Source organism: Apteryx rowi, unplaced genomic scaffold, assembly GCF_003343035.1.
Source record: "Apteryx rowi isolate R43461 unplaced genomic scaffold, aptRow1 scaffold_284, whole genome shotgun sequence".
Lineage (NCBI taxonomy): Eukaryota > Metazoa > Chordata > Aves > Apterygiformes > Apterygidae > Apteryx > Apteryx rowi.
In genome coordinates, this window is record NW_020449241.1 from 1048000 (window position 1) to 1053999 (window position 6000).

Below are 6000 nucleotides of genomic sequence, written 5' to 3' on the forward strand. Positions count from 1 at the left end.
TTGTTTCTTGGAAAGCGGAGGGGAGGGATGCTTCTGGGGCGGGGAATTGGAAAGCAGCTGCTGCTCCTTCTGCTGCTCGGGGATATTGAAGGGTTAGGAGGGATAGGAAAGTCTGTRCCTCATGAACCCTGAATGGCAGCTGTCACCCCAGGAATCCAGGACCCTCCATGGGAGCAGGATGAGCAGCAAGCTTTTATGTAACTCCTTGGCATGAGCAGAATACATGGAACATTTTGGAACAAAGATAATTATGCACTCCTCAAGTCTTCTGCCCTTAGCAACTGCCTCTGCCAAAAGCTGCATCTGGTTCATCTGTTGATTCCATGAAAACCTGTATTTCAGCAGATGCATTGCTATGGTAGTCAGGTTAGGGCATCTGAGATAGGAAGACTTTGCTGTGAAACAAGCCAAAGCCAAATGAATGGTGTGCCCTTTGTCACTGTCTCTGGGCTCTGAAGTCATGCATCAAAATCCATCTCGAACAAAAGAGAAATTTGGAACACTGTGCACGGTTTCATGGCTAACCTGGGTTGCTTTGGTCCAGGGACTTCTCTCCCAATGCTTTGGTGGTGGTTAATGATTTTTGCAAAGACATTTGTTGGGAGCATGCTGTAAAATAACTAGTGATAACTTTGCTCCAGGAAAATGATGCAACCAGTACAAAAGTTTTCATGAGTGTTGTATGTCTTCTAGCATTTGCAAGGTCAAGCACTCTTGCAAGGGTTTTTAGCAATGCTGTTGATGACGGGTTGGTATCACCAGTTTCTCTTCTTTCAGACTGACGTTGTCTTAATGTAATTCTTTCAAGAACGACTCAGGCTCTCTGACATTTGAACAATGGAACATGCATTTAGTTTTAGTTCTCATGCCGCCTCCACGCTTATTGACAAGGTTTCTGTGACAGCTTTAAGAAAGGAAGAGCGCATTGTATATGTAAAAGAGGAGTCCTCTGTACTCATAATGGGCTACATAATTGAGCTGCCAACCCAAAACATTTCCGTTATGCACTATGTAACTATTATCGCTTTTGTGTGATGGAGTTTTGCCAACAGGTTCATTCAGGGTCATGGTCAAAGAGGTCATTGCTTATGCTAAATATAGTATTCTTCAGTGTTTTTTAAAGGGACACTGTGAAGGCTCTGTAACAGAGGACACTAATCACCAGTTTTGAACAGTTCATGGGTGCCTGTGAAAACATGTACTGCATTGCAGTTGCCTGTCCTTATTGAGAAGCATCGATGTGATCTAAGAAACTTTCTTCTGATGAGCACAGTGTCTTTTGTAAATTTGGTCACCTCTGCTGATCATCAAGCTGTAGGAAGCAGTCTGACGCAACCCCGTAGCGTGTCTATCCCCTGCTTCTGCAAGCAGAGCCACATGTAGTGACCTGAATTCAAACTGTCCCCTGATCAGAAAAGTCAAGATTTTTTGAAGTGGCAGTGCCTGGGATTGGATATTATTTGCGAGGTTTTTTGGAGGGAAAAAGGAGAGATTTGACAGTCTTGAAGATCAGCAGAATAGTTTAACTGAAGTATGATTTCAGTAGTGGTTGAATATTGAGCCCATAGACACTACAAGCCTCCCACAAAGGACATAACTTTATCTTGTCCTTGTGATTTTGTGCTTTGATTTAACTAACAAATGATTTATTATGACCTGGAGAGTAATAAAAAATACCATGCTGAAGCTTTTATTTTTTCATTTTGGTACATATTAAATTTTGGTACCTTCTTTTATTGGTGTTTCTAACTTCCGTGGAGGTTTAGATTAATAATCCATGTACAAAAACATGAGAAGGCTGCAGACAAGAAGTGCGCGTGCTCTGCACTGGTGGCACTTCTCTAGGCTATTTCCATGCTTAAGACTGTTGTTTTGATGAAGTTTTTACATCCCCGGTTATATCCCTGGCCTAGACCAAAAACGTCATCTTGATACCCACCTTACTAACCCCGAGGAAAGGGCTTCTTTAAACCTGCAGTAGTTCTGCATCAGTTATTTTGTCACCTGTGCCTCAGCACCGCTCTACATTTAGCAACACACTGTTGGTACTTTACTTGTGCAAATGGCTCGTGGGCTTAGCAAAAGAAGTTGAGGTAGCTAACTGTGCAGTTGCCCACAGCTGCTGCAATTTGCATGTGAAAAATAATGTCAGTAAATATGGAGAAGCTGTATTTTCTCCACCTCCCTGCTTAAAGACACTGCTGCTGTGATGTGTGCTGGATCTTGTAAATAGGCTTAGGGAGCTGCCAAAATGGTATTTTTCATAAGCTGTAATTGTCACGTCTTAGGAATGGGAAAATCAGACTGGTCTCCAACTTGGATTCGTTTGCTCTCTCTTTTTTCATGTCGTGTAGATGTTTTACGTTTGTCTGTAAGGCTGGAACATGGTCTAGGCTGCGACTTGGGATTTGCAAACCCCGGGCTGTGGTTGCAGTGTTTATAAAGTACAGAAGGATGCAGTAACTTTATCTGTTCTCTTACAGTAGTCTGTTGCCATCCRGGCCTGTGAGTACATGTAAAACAGAAATCTGGTTTACGGAGAAAGTATTGGGCTCAGAGACTGAGAGATTTTCTTGAAAACTGCCCAGCAAGTCCATGTAGAGGGCCAAACAAGGCCCAAATTTCCAACTACTTGTTCTACTTTCATCACTAGAAAGCCCAGTAAGAATCTAAGAGAACTGCCAGATTTCTGGTCAAATTATGCTTCCAGATTTGTCTTCCTWTTTTAATGTCTTCCTGCTTGGGTAAATCAGCAGAACTAGAGATGAAGACAGCAATTATTGCCATTATGAACATTTGTTTGTTCACTCACTTGTAGTGCAACGCATAGAGTCCCACTGTGTTGGGCATGATAAAACGCCCCAACAAAAGACAGTCCCTCCCCGAACTCCTAAGAATCTAGCTTTTCTTTGCTTGTTTTTTTTATTGGTAGGACTACATGTTTTGTTTCTTCATGTCTGTCTGCATTGCGCTGTATATAGAAAGGAAGGCAATGATTTCAGAGCTGCTTCTGTTGGGGAATTCTTGCCTGCTCTAAAATCCCAGCCTAGAGGGACTCGGGCGTTCGGGTAGTCAGCATGACATTGACCCCGAGGTAGGAAACAGCTCTGTCTCAAGCGCTGCCCTTATCTACTCTTCTGTTAGCTGGTTATCTGGAGCCTGCACCTTGCAACCTCAGGTGTATTGTCATCAATCATTTGCTGTTTTCTTTTGCGTACTGGTTCCTCTCTGCCCTTCCTTTGTTAATAACCCAGTTTGCCTATATCCATAAAAATATCTGATTGTGATACCATTTATCCAAAGCACCAAACATCCATCATGTACTTATGAGAGAGATAAACAAGGTCTCCTGGGAAATATGCCGCAAGAAATATATAGGATAAATAACTATATCAAATGTATGTCAGTGTGCAAGAGGGAAAAATCCATTCATTAAAACCAGGGTGGAACTGCACTGTTTTATTGTAGCCTCTAAGCTTTTAGTTTAAGAAAGAAACCTACTTTTTGCCACTTATCTCATCTAGCACAACTCTCATGCTGGCCACTTCAGCATGAGATATATTAGCTTCTTTGACTAGCCTTGTAAATGTGTAATAGCTCATAATTTTTTTTTTTTTTTTAACAGACCTTACAGGCAGCTTCTTCCTTTCTTTCAACTTCCGCTTCCCTGCTTCGGAGTTTCAGCCAGGGGATATAGCTGAGCTCAGGATGAAGCGGGAGGCGGGGGGCTGCTAGGGATCTCGCTTTGGCATTTGAACAAAACCTCCGAGTTTGTGTTTCATTGCCCTTGGTTGTGAGGTGAGTGATGAGCTCTGCCCCGCACGTATCCTTGCTTTGATGTCTGTACTCCAAAATTGCACATTCGAAGCGGAGAATGAAAAACTCCAGGCAAATCCCAGCTTTTTGCCYTTGTTTATTTATAGGTGCTTTGTGGTGGTGTTTCACGTTCGTTTTCTTTAATCACTTGGATTTATTCTCTTTTTGTGATTCCCTGGCCTGTGATCTATTCTTCTAGAAATGGCTTGAAAGATGAGGATACAGGTTGCCTTTTTACAGGCCTCATCCCTTCCCAACCTTTAAGGCATCAAATCTATTCATTAATTTCTTCCCTCTGGTCACAAGAAAGGCATACTTTGTTTTCTAACTAAGATGACTTTTTACTCATTTACTTGCAGGCATTTTCCTGAGTCCTAAGCAGTGTGTGTAAAAGTAAAAATAGCCCATGAGCCAAATTAATCCTTGGTGTAACAGCACTGTCTCGTGTTTTTGGCACAATGTGCTGGCCCATTGCCAAGCAGTACTGGCAATACTATTTGATGGGAAAACTATTTTTTGTTCCTACATTTCACTTTCTTCTTGGATGTCTAAATCGTACAGATTTCAGTGGTGCTTCAGGACGCTTTTTCCGCAACATGGAGGACATCAGAATCAAGCCCTTGAGAGCAGGTTCATCTCTGGATGATTATAACATTTACCTGGAAAAGCAAGGTGGGCAAAAAGGCCACAATTTTATCACCCGTTTGCCCATGTCGTGGAAAGCTGTTGTAGGAATTTTTCTACAGCAAAATCAAATCTCAATGTTCAAGACAACATGGTTGGTTGTTTTCTTATAAGAAAAGAGCCTGTAGTTTCTTTTTCAAGCAAGGGGGGAAGAAGTGGTGAAAAAATTGTCTTCTGGCAAACGCACACACAAAAGAAAATATGGGGCCAGATCTTCAGGTAGCATAAATCAGCTGCACCGAAGGAGCTGCGCTGATTTACATCAGCTAAGTGTCAGACTCTAAATCACTGTTGAAAAACAAGCATTTCCAAGAATCAGAGCTATAGCTAAGCAATTTCTTTCACTAAACCGTGATTCCTTTCTACTCCCTCTTTCCATTCACATGTATATAGAAGTGCTCCTTTGTGCTTTGAGGTTTTGTTGCCGTTGTTGCTTTTCATAATGCCGGATTCCTTCTCATGGCTTTTTTTCTTCTCCCCGCGTAATGAAAAGCACAGTAAAATGAAGTGCCATTTGCTTTCTGTCCACCCCAGGTTTTTTGCGGCAGTTCATTAAGAGCCCTGAGCTGTGGGCTCTCACTGCAGTCCCTGGATGCTGTTCAATACTGTGTGTATTTTTGTGCCGAGATTTACGTCTTACATTCAAAAAAGGCCCTTAAATCAAGCAGCCCGTTAGCATCTTCTCCAGCTCTGGGTGCCTTGGAGATAAAATGCCTCTGTTCTAATAGTCAATTCATCACTGATCCTAAAGAGGAATAGCCTTCACTTGTGTGTGAGCATCCTCTGTAGAATGGTTTTGTTTGGGTCTGTCTGTTTATTATTTGTTTATTTATTTATGATGCTCATCAGTTTGGATTCACGTTTTCACCGTGACTCTTCAGTGTCTTTGGGCTTAAGCTTCCTCCCATACAGCTCAGCATATGGCTTTGCTGAAAATGCAGCCCTGCCCAATATGCTACACTTTAAAATCTGACAGTGCCAACTTATAAAAGTTTCATGGTGCATATGTCAATACCAACTGCATAAAAATGCAAGGATCACGAGCTTTTAATTTGTTTTCCAAAGGCAAATATAAAAATTTCTGCGAGCGAAGCTTACTTGTGTAAACAGTTTTAGTAAGTGTGTTTTATGACTACTTATAACCTCACGGTCACGCAGCAACGCCACCGCTGGGGCTGATTCTCCACCGTCTCCTGTGTCACACCAGTGTCCCTGTGGCTGGTGGGGATGCTATTAAATTGGAGGGGTGTGAGAGTAAGGGGGCCCGCAGGAAGGTATTGAATCAAACGGAGGGCTTTGCCTGGGCAGCACTCAGCTTTTATATAGTGAATCCACTACGTCTTCATATGTATGTAAATGCAATGCTTCACAATTATTTGTCCCCAGTGTAATTCTATTGCAGAATTATGCCTGGAGTATTTATAGCTCAGCACAGGCTCCAAAACAAGACCGTACACTTGCAGCGAGCAATACCCTGCCTTGCTCCAGTCCCCAGGGGTG